This window comes from Euprymna scolopes, chromosome 21 (genome assembly GCF_053919585.1).
Source record: "Euprymna scolopes isolate OS-2025 chromosome 21, ASM5391958v1, whole genome shotgun sequence".
Classification (NCBI taxonomy): domain Eukaryota; kingdom Metazoa; phylum Mollusca; class Cephalopoda; order Sepiida; family Sepiolidae; genus Euprymna; species Euprymna scolopes.
In genome coordinates, this window is record NC_136502.1 from 3,866,357 (window position 1) to 3,880,437 (window position 14,081).

Here is a 14,081-nt window from a genome sequence, read left to right on the forward strand (position 1 = left end):
AGAGGAAAAAGAAGAAAAAAATGGATAATAATAAAAAAAGGTACACCACATAAAAACAAAACTGCAACCAGAAATTGTAAGTTTGTAAGTTCACTACATTCTTCCGATAAAAAATATCGTAGAGTCAGCTTCGACTGCCACCACACTAAACAGTTGAGAAGGCTCAAGAAGAATGGAAAGACTTAGGAGATAGTACAAACCAAACACACACTGGATGAATGCAAAGAGAACTGTGGTCTTGATCACGTTTATTACCACCGAAAATCCTGTGAAGAACAATAGTCATTGCCACCGAAAAATCAATGGCAAGCGGCTGTCGCGATGATAAAAAATCATTTGAAAGAGACATGTTCCACATAATTCCCAAGGAATAACAATGGTGGACACCAGCGAGAAATCAATGATAAGCGGCTGCTGCGATAACGTGAAGTGCTATGTGCTGGTTATCGAGAGAGGTGGAGAACACCCTGACTCCAAGAAACACCATAGGTTAGTGTGTGATCGCTGATGGCCTGTGTGAGAACTCACGGTGAGTGAATGAATGAATGAATGAACAACAACAACAACAATAATAACAATAATAACAATAATAATAATAATAATAATAATAATAATAATAATAATAATAATAATAAACAACATAACGATAATAATAAATAACATGTAAAAAACATGATTGTAGCCATTGTCCATTTTGTATTTTTCTATGTTTAATATCAGCACTTCAAGTAAAATTTCGCCTTGATTATGTTGTCACCATTGTCGCTGTCAAAAACATTTTTCTTTATACTAGATTAACTTGGTTTCAATGGATGCCGGATGTCATTCAGCAAAATTCCGCCCATATTTCAAAGTGAGATAAATAAATAAGTAAATAAATACGGGCAAAAGAAAAAAAATACGAAAAAATCAACAAAAGAAAACATGCCTTTTTGCGCGTCCATTATTTTCCATTTTTTTCTAGCGCGAAAATGAGCGCGCCAATCTGCGCCATTTTGTTTGATGCCGACAAAAAGGGCCATTCCCTTATTTATTTGTTGTTCGTTTTTTTTTTACTTTTATTTTGTTCTATACTTTTAGCTTCGCTATTACTGTGTTAATTTTTTTTATTGCCAAATGTCGATCGAGAAAACCTTTTTAGTGAGAAATGGCAGTTTAGCGCGGGGGAGAGTGGCCGCTTCTTTTCTCTCTTCATCCGCCTCTCTTACTCTCTCTCTCTCTCTCCTCCTTCCCCCTCCCACCTCTCACTCTTTCTTTCTTTCTCTCTTTGGTTTTTCTCGCGGAAGATAAGCACTCGATCAGAATCGACTCAAGATTTGTCAAGATCAAATCAGAGATGGAGTGGTTTGCTTTCGGTTTTATGTCCTTCTTGTTTACTTGTTGCTGTTAATGTGCCCGGGACAAATTGATGAATAGCTGGTTGGAGAAGAGTATCGGTGGATGAGGTTGGAATACAATTGAAAAATGGAGACAGTGGGTGAACTGAACTGAAGAATTTCAATTTCAACCGAGTTTAATTCAGTCAGGCACAAGGCAAGTATTCGTGAAGACAAGAGCAAACACGGCAAATTATAGACTCATCTTTATTTATGTAATACTAGCAGACCGCCCGGCGTTGTCCGGTAGTAAAAGACGCATAAATATTATATTTTAATTCATACAGATTTCTTTATATATATATATATATATATATATATATATATATATATATATATATATGATATGATATATATATATATATATATATATATATATATATATATATATATATATATATATATATGCAAAAGTAGCACGCGCGCGTTTGTGTATGTCCAAGAAAGGCTTTTTTTCGGGGAGGGTTCTTAAGATTGTTACTATTTTTTTAGAACTTTTTATATACTCCCTAGATCATAATATCCACGATTTGCCAACGGACGTCGTATCTACATTTATTTACATCGACTTTTATAAAATTCCCTCTATTCCATCCTCTCGCGTGTTTGTTCGTATAAAAGCCAAACTGAATCGAAAGCAGATGCATCTTCCCGACCTTTCATGCTGGGACGTCCAGGAAGCAATCAGCTTTGATCAATCTTAGGGAAACCCCTTATATCAGACAATTGCTATTAATTTGGACACTCCCTTTTTGTGGGGAGCTGGTTTCCCTCCAGCCAATGTTTGTTTCTGCAAGTCAACTTTTTCATTGACATCACTGAATTTCAATGCTTTTCACTTCCTATGGCTTGTAAAATTTCTTTTTTTTTTTTTCACTCTATTCGGTGTTTGTTCATGTTTCTTCCTCTTTTTCGTATAAATAAAGCGAAACTCAGCGACCTTTCGTGCCAGGACTTGAAAGCAATTAGCTTTGATCAATGTGGGGAAACCCCTTCATATCAGACAATTGCTATCAGACTTCTAATCGCATCAGACCCTTACATCTCAGTTGCAATATTCCTTGTTTTGGATTATTAAAAATAAATAAAAAAAAACAACAACGATGAAGATAAAAAAGTTTGAAACATTTAAATCATAAAATAAAAAAATAAATACATAAATAAAATAAATAAAAAAAAAATAAATTAATAAAATAAATAAAATAATGAAAAATTAACAAATAAATAAAATAAATAAATGAATAAAATAATGAAGAAATTATTAAAATAAATAAAATATCAAATAATGAATAAATAAATAAAATAAATAATGAATAAAATAAAATAATAAAAAATAATAAAATAAAATAATAAAATAAAAATAATAAGTAAAATAAATAAAATGAATAAGTAAATAAAATAAATAAATAAAATAAAATAAATAATTAAAATAAATAAGTAATATAAACTAAATAAAATAAAATAAATAAATAATATAAAATAAATCAAATAATAAATAAACAAATAAAATAAATAAATACAATAAGTAAATAAAATAAAATAAAAAATAAAAAATAAATTAATAAAATAAAAACATAATAAATAAATAGAATAAATAAATAAAATAACTAAATAAAATAATAAATAAAATCATAAATAAAATAATAAATAAATAAATAAATGAAAAAACAAATAAAAAAATAAACAAACTACTAAATGAATAAAATAAATAAATACAATAAATAAAATAATAAATAAATGAATAAGTACATAAGTAAATAAAATAAATAAATAAAATTAATAACTAAATAAAATAGATAAATAAAATAAATAAAATAAATAAATAAAATAAATAAAATAATAAAACAATAAAATAAATAAATAAAATATAAATAAATAAATAAAATAAGTAAATAAATAAATAAAATTAATTAATAAAATGAAAACATAATAAATAAATAAAATAAATAAATAAAATAAGAAATAAAATAAATAAATATATTAAATGAATAAATAAATGAAATAAATAAAATAATAAATAAATGCATAAGTACATAAGTAAATAAAATAAATAAATAAAATAAATATATGAATAAATAAAATAAAATAAATAAAATAATAAATAAATTAATAAATATTTAAATAAATAAAATAAATAAATAAAATAATAAAAAATAAAATAAAAATAAATAAATTAATACAATAAATAAATGAAATAAATAAATAAAATAAATATATAAAATAAATAAATAAAATAATAAATAAATGAAATAATAAATAAAATAAATAATTAAATTAATAAATAAAATAAATAGATAAAATAATTAAATAAATAAATTTATAAATAAAAAAATAAATAAATAAAAAAATAATTAACAAATAAATAAATAAAATTAATAAATAAAATAGATAAATAAAACAAATAAAATAAATAAATAAAATAAAATAAGTAAAATAATAAAGGAAGAAATAAATAAAATAAAATAAATAAATAAATAAAATGAATAAATAAAATAAAATAAATAAATAAATAAAATAAATAAATGAAATAGACTAATTAGATAAAATAAAATAAAATAAATAAATAAAATAATAAATGAATAAATAAATAAAATAAAACAAATAAAAGAAATAAGGAAATAAAATAAATAAATCAAATAAAATAAATAAAATAGAATAAATAAATAAAATAAAATAAATAAATAAAAAAATATAATAAATAATCATCTGAAAAATATTGTGAAACATTAAAATTGACATTCCATGTTGGTTAATGATGGAATTATGCATAAAGAAGAATTGGATACGATGCACCATTGGAAAAATTATAAGCTGTTTTGGTGCATCCTTTCTTTTTTCCCTCCCCATCCTTAAAATTAAATTTTACTTTTATTCTTGTGCCTTTTCTCACGCTCTACACCTCTGTTGTCATTATGTCATCACAGATCCCGGTCGACTGGACAAGGTTTGAATATTAAATGAGACGGGAAAGAATGTGATGAAGGAAAGTCAAGAATGGTCAGATTAAATGTGTATACATGGAGAAAAACATGCAAATCTGCAGTTTGGAAGAAGGGAACACAAAATGGGGTTGCAAAGAATAGATGGCAAAGCATTGTCAAATAGAAAAAAAAACGACGCATTTTTAACGTCAAGTCCAATGAACGATTATATCCAGTATTATTATACTAGAGCTTAGTTAATCAACGTTTGTTTCCGTAAAGTGTTTTTCTTACATATTTTAATCACACAAAATACACGCTAAATTATGCACCAGTTTAAAGATTGAGTTATGTTTGAAAACATCTCCATTTCACTTGCTCCACTGAACCGTAATTTGCAATGAACTTACAAAGTGATTAATTCCTAATATCTCTCTATAACTCTTATCCTTTCTCTTATGTTGTTTGATACCTCGCTATTGCTTTAGACCTTGCTTATCAATCTAACATTGCGCCGTCTTCTCCTTCTCCGCATTAATAACTAAAGGTAATATTTAAAATTAAAACTAACATATATTATAATAGTCAATTATAAAGAAAAGAAAATATTAAATATTTAATAATATCAGCTAAAAAAAGAAGGGCGATATACTCAGCAGAAAGAGACTATTGTCAGATCTTATCTTTTTATTTTAAATTAAACCGTTTTGTAAACTTATTTTTCTTGATTCAAATAATCTAAATCGGATTCAATAGGTTCGAATTTTAAACTTTTAATTATCGAACTGAATCCAGAGCCACAATGTTCGTTGAACGCTACAATACACTTTTCAAAATCCTAATATGTGTAGAAAGTAACACATTACGTCATCAATGCTTTTTCCAAACTTCTAAGACTAAAATAATTCCTGTAAAAAAGTAACAAATTATGTCATCAGTGGGCACGTGCCAAATTGTTTGATTCAGAAAAAAAAATGAGTTTGTAAAGCCTGTTCTATAAAAATAGATTAAAATAGTCACTTTTTGATCGCTATTTTTCCTGTCGTTTCTTTTCCTTTACAGTTATGGCTTAAACTCTTGAGGAAGTCATCGATTCTGTAGTAGAATAGGAGCCGAAACTGGATAGTAACGTTCAATGTCGTCAAGACTAAACTTATTTCCTTTAATAATTACATGAAACTTTCTCAACTACTGATTACCATGACTAATTATACCTTGTCTGAAAGTACTTAGTACAAGCTCCTGGGTTTAACATTTACAAACAACATGAATTGGAACAAATACATTGAGACAAATGCTAAGGCTGCTGCGAGGAAAATGGGTTCCCTCTACTGTTCTAGAAGGTTACTCACACGTGTGGAGGAATGTTCTGACGTCATCCCAATAAAAGAGAGACAGTCAGACGACGAGACGAGAAGCGACCACAGCAGAGAGAGTGGACATATTATATCTTTACCATTTTGCGCACACACCACCGCCACTCTGTGATGCCTTATTGCTGTCAGCATTGTCACTAGAGAATAAACATTGTCTTCTTATCATTCCTGTTACATGTTATTTAAAAGTACAAGATACTTGTTTTGTGTTTATATCTGATTGTGGAGGCACGCATAATTGTACGGATTCAAACAATCTCCGACTAGCTACCCAGCTAGTCTTGTGAATAACACAGCAGACCCAAATAGCAATCCCTTACGACTTAGTGACATCGTGTCTTTTTGAGGTGAAAAACAGTAAAAATAGTTTTATAACTTGTGGTGATGCCAATAGTTAACTATTGCTTCCTTGACTCTTATATATATATAGTTGTATTACCTTTGGGTGTTAATAAAGGGAATGACGGAGTAGAGAGTTATAAACACCGTATAAAATAACAGAAGGAGCTATATAAGATAGAGTGATATATAGGTGAGATTAATGAATAGAAATTGAGTACAAGAAATATCCCTTGATTAATTGCAAATCGTAACTAATTAGAATGTTAAATATGGAATTTTGTTCAAACGTAAGGAATATTTTAGATTGTAGTTTTTGTTATTAAAGTAGCGCCGGTCAGCGGCTAACATGAGAGAGAGAGAGAGAGAGAGAGAGAGAGAGAGAGAGAGAGAGAGAGAGAGTATATATATGAGAGTTTTGTTAAAAAATACTAGAGACAATGTACGCCTGTATATTTTGGTTTTGTTCCTTTTTAATTTCCTTGTGTTTTATCGTTTTCAGCCATAACTGGCTGGTGTATCTGCCATATTCAGGAGAAGAAAGAGTTATTATTTACTTAATGGGATTGATATCGACAGATATTATAATCGCTTTATATCCCTAGGACTTTCGGATTCATCTGGATCCATCGTCAGGGGTGATTTTCATTTGATGCTTATATATGTAAAGGTAATTTGGGGAATGAAGGAAATCACGTGTCGATGACATGAATAAATTACTTATGTTAATACAGGGTGGAACGATAAAGTTGTCGCCCCAAAGAAAACAAACTGCAGTTTGATTTTAAAACTTTTATTGAAAAAATCAATTCAAGTAACCTGATTATGTAATAGAGGTGACATCTATTCAATGTAACCGTCATTAGCCTCAATCATTCTCTCCATAGGGGTTGGAACTGGGAACATACCTTTTCCACAAGCGCCGGCTTTGGTGTTGTGGGACGTCATGTTGGTGATATTCTCGATGTATGACCAAACGAAGTAGTCCAGTGAGTTCATGTCGGGGGAGGAGGGGGACCAGTGAGAGAAGGATACACAGTTGTACTCCTTCTGAAGCCAAACCCGACGGTCTCTTTGGACTTGTGCGCCAATGCCGAGTCCTGCTGCTACATCCAGGATCAACCAGCGTCCACCTGATTCCACTAGGTGATCACCACACGGTTCAGGACATCCAGGTACACTTTGATGTTGACTTTGAAGCCGACTTCGAAGATGTGAAGTGGCATGATGTGGCCCTCACCCGAAACTAAAAACCATAACTGTTGTCCGGAAACCTTGTTTTCATCATCCTGGGCACGTCTTTGTTATTCGTAGCAACCTGGCGAAGCATTTTGAGGGTACTGGCAATGGTCCTGTTGTCATAGAGAGCATGAATTGTACAGCATCCATCTCCGATCTCGCTCGATGAATATTGTGTCACTTTCAGGCATAATAGAATATCGCTCTTGAATTTTGTATACAAGTGGCCGACTAGTCGATCGCCTGCCATATGATTTTTACATAGGCATCACCACTTATCAAGGCCAAGAGGTCCCTCGAGGATAAGGGTTCACGAGTGTACCGTAGAAATTGGACAATATAGTGACCGTTAGTAATGGAGATTCGGTAAATTTGTTAACTTATATGGAACGGCTCCTCAAAAACTTATTTACGTTAAACTTGAAGACAACCATATTGTAGTCAGCTGGAAAGCAGAAAAACGGAAGACAATTCCATAGGCTTGCACTTTTAAGAAAGAAGTTTTTCTATCAAACGGAAATGGAAGCATGTCGTCTTTTCTATGGGAACAATTTTATCATTCCACCCTGTATTATCGGCATTTGTCACTATCATTGAAATTTACTTCGTTAGTGGTTGGGGTTTTTCTATTGATATGCAAAGCTTCCTATAGAAATAGTTTTTCTTTGTCAGAGTACAGATAAAAAAATAAAATAAAATAAAAATGATTATTTACGAAAACGAATTCAAAACTTTAAACTTGATCATTATTAGTGTAACGAAGTAAGGGTGTGGGGAGGTTGATGCCCCCTCCCTCGTTAGGAAGAAAGACAAAACCACTTGGTGTCAAGTTGTTTATTTAAGAATCATGAGAACTCTGTGTATTAAAGGTTAAAAGAGAAACTGTATTTACTAACTGTTTATTTGAGTTCGATCAGATCTTTGAAGCGAGCGATTGTTTATTTTTAGAAATGATGATTCAGATTATGGACTGAGAGCGGAATTTCTAAACAAAGAGAAATAATATCCGCGTGATTTCAGAGGGCGAACATGAACGTTTATATATATATATATATCTACAAGTTAGAGATACGGGGAATGCGCAGAAGACAGACGATCAGATAGACAGATAGAGAGAACACAGAAACTCAGAGTAGAGCGGGCTTTTGACTTTAAACACATTTCTTCAGATACCCAGAGACCTACACTCCACAAGGTTACAAGCTGACGCCTTCAACCATATTCTTAGAATAATAACACATCGCTTCCTTCAGAACTCTGAAAGAATTATAAGAACTGTACTTTTTTTTGAATATATATTTGTGTGCAGAATCGTTTTATTCTGTTTTCTTTTACTACACTAAAATCCACGGCTCTCTTTCGACGACGTTCGTCGTTAAGAGGGTACACAACGAATTGGTCCAGGATATATATCTAGACGATCAACCGATAATTCGGTCACTTCCCCATACCAGTAACTTTAGACGGCCAAGAATTATCACCGGCAGTGGAAGGATTCGGAGGTCGACGATCGTCCTCAACCGACTGGTGAAGGAGTGGGGGTGACACTAGAAATCTTTCCCCTTCGATTAGGTGAACACTAGTGCATGGATTTAAATATACTGTGGCTGACGAACAAACATATATACATACACTTGAAAACCACAAAGGGTTTTTGTTACAAAGGAGTCAACACTTATCAAGGCCCGGAGGCCACTCAAGAATAAAAATTAATTAATGTACGGTAGTCAATGGGACAATATCGTAGTAATCTTTAGTAGTGGAACTTTAGTAAATTCGATTACTTAATGGGACGGCTCATCAAAAACTTGTTTACATTGGACTTGAAGACGACCATATTGTTGTCAGCTGGAAAGAGGCACACGGAACAGAATTTTATAGGCGTGCAGTTTTAAGAAAGAAGCTTTGTTCATGAAATCTACATTTAGGTTTAGGCATAGATAAGAGTGGGGGAAATTATTGATAGTGGTTTCAACTAGACGAGTGTTTTTCATGAAAGTTTGGCGGTGGGTGGGGGGTAATAGATTGGAGCTCAGACGAGCACTTGCCATGAAAATAACTGTAGACAGACTCGCAACGACCATTCTGCGGGAAAGAGGTTGCAGGGAAGAGAAAAGGACATCCACTACTAGGCTACGAAATCTATTTGAACTCTGTCAAGGCAGGATAGGTTTCAAGCAGCTCCTGCCCAGATGTGGCAACAGTTCTCCATCCTTTGGCTCTTATACTTGGCTCATATACAGGTAGAGAATTGCATCAGCAGTGAGATATCTGCCGGAGCGTTAGAATGATCCAACCACTTTTCCAGCGATCTTGGCAACAGATTTGATGTACGTGGTTGTTTTGCTTTACGGCATATCAACACTTTTCGGACTGGCTAAAAACTAAACATTTGTTAAACAGTATGGTTTTATTTCATCTGCAAAGATCAAATGTTAGTTAAATTGTAAGGAAAGCATTTTAATTAGTCAAACGATTGCAATTAACTATTCAGTGTAAACTCCGCGTTTTAATGTCGTCCTTATTTGTTATTTGTTTATGAAGGCATCTGCAAGAATCAATCTATATAACACGACGTTAAGGCATTTGCTAACTAAACATTCAAAGTAAACACTTCTTAAAGAGGGAAGGTAATACCGGGGAAGGTGAAATTCTTTGACTAATCAGAACCATAAACCAGGACGATATAACTAAATTACGGTATTGAAATATACAAAACGCTACAAAAGTAAATATAAAATCTAGATATATTACTTTTAAGAATACTGACACATGTGAACATATTTTTAGACGTTTTTTTTTCTATGTGGAAAATTAAAATAATCATTTTATTATAAATTAGCAGGACTCGTGTACCGGCGTTGCCCGGGAATCATTTTTTTTTTTTTTTACTGTTGTTTGTTTTAAATCAAATTATTATCTTCCAAAAATAGGATTTAGAAAGTTAAATTTCATTATTATGACATCTTTTGACCATTAAATTATTATTAAACCAAACTTTTATAAAACTAAATTAATTTTATTAAGATAATGCACTTTTATGATATAATTGGGTGTCTTAATAAATAAATGTAAATATAAATAAATAAAGCATGCATGGTCTCCTGTGAGTGTACAGTGAATGAGGCATAGAAAATGACTACGTTCAGCATCCCCCCCTATTTAGCCTCAAAAGTCCCAGGAGGGCGTCAATCCTGGTAAAAATGAACAAACGGTGCAGTTGTATGCCTTAACCTATGTAAATTTGAATTCTGCACCATGCAAAAAAAGAAATGACTAAGTCCGTCATTTTCTCCCCCCCCCATTTAGCCCAAAAAGTCCCCAAGGCCATAACATATTTAAATTTGAGTTCAGCACCATGCAAAACTGCTAAATAGACATACACAGTAAATTTTAGACAAATATGGTAAAATAGTCCCAAAAATGGAGTGTTTTTATTAGCCCTAAAAGAGCCCATGGGGCACACCCAAGAGTTATCACGAAGTATAGACAAACAAAATATATAGAAATCAGTTACAACTTTTCAGAAATTTTTATAAAAAGTCAAGGTATCATTTGTTTTTAATAAGCACAAAAGTGTCAGTTTTAGCCATTTTAACCAGAAAGGCATCCCTAGGGGAACAATCGGGGTTTTCCCGGAAAATCCGTTATGTTACTTTGTTTTTTACTCATATCATGTTTAATGTTTGTGCAAAATTTCCAAAAATTCAAGGTGTAGTTATTGAGAAAAGTGCGGACAGACAAACGGACGAACGGACAAGAGTGAATTTACAGGTCCACCGTTCCTTTTGTCGAGGGACCAACAAAATTAAATAGACAATATTTTAATTTTTACTAAATCAAATGGCGGATCAGTTAATTTTGTTAAGATGATGTTTTTGTAATCTCAGTTTATACAATTATTGGATTTAAATAACGTTAAAAACTTTCCATCATTTAATTATATGTAAGAATTTTAACGCCAGAACTGACCCCCGATTCGATAATTTAAATGATTCCAAATTCCGTTCAAATTTCGAAGAGTCACAAAAGTAACTCAATCTTATTCTCTATTAGTGACAAAAGATTAAAGTTGCAGACTTGTCAATAGATGAACAAAAATGGATTATGATGGATTTAATTTCGCATTTTTAAATAGGGATACTAAAAATTCGTTGTATTCTTAGTTCAATAAATATACGATTAATAGTAAAAACAATATCTAAATCACGTAGAGGCAAGAAGCACGCACATAGATGCACGAGAAGTGGGCATACAATTTTTTCTTTACACAAGGGAGTCACCACTTATCAAGGCCTGAAGACCGGCCGAGGATAAAAATTAATGAGTGTCAGGTTGCTGATGAGACAACAGCGTAATGATCAATTGTAGAATATGGCAGATACATCAACCAGTTATCGCAGAAAATCACAGACTTATAAAGCTGATTAATTTGATGTTATTTGGTTAAATATATTTAAATTTAAAAGCATTGCATACACATATACATCGTTTAACTCCTATGATGTAGCCGCGCATAAAAGCAATTTAAAAATAGAATAAGGAAAATAAATATGAATAATGGATTCTAACAAAGGGAACACACACACACACACACACACACACACACACACACACACACACACACACACACACACACACAAGTGAAAAAGATTTATTTGTCGATAGTGAGTAAGAAATAAAACGCACGTTTGCCAGCGAAAACACACATCCGCCATTTTTCTTTTTGTCTCGTTTCGCGCCAAAAGATCGAACTTGGTGTCGGTTGTCTTCTCTTTATAAAGAAGTACAAATTGATGGAAGCTGCCGTTATAATGTAATATTTTTTCTCCTCACGTTTTTTTGTTCTTCTTTGTTTCTTATTTATGTTGTTTGCCTTTTCCACCGAGTTATATTTTATTGTTTTTGTGTCTTTCGGGCACATATTTTATGAAATCTTGAAAAGGAGAAAACAAACAATGGCACCGAAGAGAAAATAAGACTAAAAAAAGGAAGAAATGGAAACAACATTGTGGGAAAGATAAGAGTTTGGATAACAGTAACAAATAAATGTGGCTGTCATACAATAGAGGGTAGAAAGAGAGAGAGAGAGAGAGAGAGAGAGGTAGGAAATAACATAAAAAGAGAAGCCAAAACAATATAAATAGGTGAATAGATATATAGACATACAGAGAAAAATATATATACAAGTGGGAACGATAAAATTGCCGCCCTTAAAAAAGAGGACATGATTCCATTTCCGTTTGATGAAAATGGATTTTTTTTGCAGATTATTTATTCGCCAGTTTGAATTGCGTACATTTAGGCAGCATTTTTTCATTTAAACAGACATTGTTAAAGACAATAAAAAGCTTCTATTTTGTAATACCTTTTTTTTTTTTTTTTTCAATTTTTCGTATTATCTTTCAAGAGTGATAGGAGCCTTCTATCATGTCTGGAAATGATGTAATGTTCAACGAATGAGATCGGAGATGCGCCGCTGTAAAAATGCTCTCTAACGATCCAAGTCATGACAACAGGACCATTTTTAGTACCCTCAAAATGCATCGCTGGATTGCCACGAATTACAGGGACGTTGCCCTAAGTGATGAAAACAGTTTCCAGCTATGATTATGGTATTTAGTGTTGTTTCAAGCGAGGGCCACATCATGCCATCTCATATCTTCGAAGTCGGCTTGAAAGTTAACACCAAAATGTACCTGGATGTGTTGAAGAGTGTGGTGATCACTGATGCAATCAGGTGGCTACTGGCAGGCACTGGGTGTGGCAGCAATACTCGATGCCGCCCCACAAGAGGGATGATGAATGACACGCGTGTAATTGTGAAGCAAGGATTGCGCAGTCTTCAACCTCACTTCTCTGAAGTCGACACTGCTTAATTCCAGTGGCAAAGAGTAGTTTAGGACGACTGGAAACGAGGCAGAAATAAGCCCAGAGCACATGCAGAACCCGGATTCCCAAATGGCTATCTATTTTAAGACTGGCCAGACTTATCAATACTAAACTTTGGTGATTTAACGGAAAACTGTGTGTTAACGTGATTATGTCGTATATTAAAGAAAGCTAGTGGTTGGACAAAAGATAGGAGAAAAGAGAGAAAGTAAGATAGATAGATAGAGATAAATAGAGAGAGAGAGAGAAAGAGAGAGAGAGAGAGAGAGAGATGGAAAATTCAAGGAAAGACAGAGGAAAAGATACAGGAAGGAATAATTGTGTGCAGGAGACGGAGAGAAAATTAAATGAGTCAGAAATAACGCGAGTTAAAGAATTTGAGAGAAAGAAAGAGAGAGAGATAAAGAGAGAGAGAGAGAGAAGAGAGAGAGAAGTGAAGAGAGAATGCAAAGAGATAAACAGAAAGAGAAAGGGAGAAAGAGGGGATGGACAGAAACAAACGAGTAGTAAAAAGAAAGAAAAGAGACAAGAGAGAGAGAGAGAGAGAGAGAGAGAGAGAGAGAGGGAAGGGGAAATAGAAGGAGAAAGAGAGAGTCATAGAACGAAAGAAAAAATATAAGGAATGAGAAATACAGGCAGAAAAAAGAACACTAAAAGATTCTATTTGCTTGCCTCACCACGTGGGCAGAGTTAGACACTAGGTCAGTTTTTACTGTGGGGGTAACTCCAACTCCGCAAGAGATTGGAATAAAAACAAAAATTGCCCCAGTGTAGAAAGATTTCTTCTTCACTGACCAATGTCAGAAAAGATCAAGTAGAATATCAGAAGAGAAGAAAAGCAAGAAAAAGGCAAAAAAAAAAAAAAATGAAAGAAAAATATAAAAATGAAGTAAAAGAAAAAAATAAAAACAAATAAAAGAAAAAATGAAAGAAAAATA

At 32.3% G+C, this 14,081-nt stretch overlaps 1 protein-coding gene across 2 annotated transcripts in view; it reads right to left on the reverse strand.

Annotated features, from left to right (window-relative positions):
- Positions 1-14,081, reverse strand: part of LOC145241972 (protocadherin gamma-A11-like) — a 331,543-nt gene that overhangs the window by 165,213 nt on the left and 152,249 nt on the right. The gene's annotated exons all lie outside the window — the stretch shown is intronic.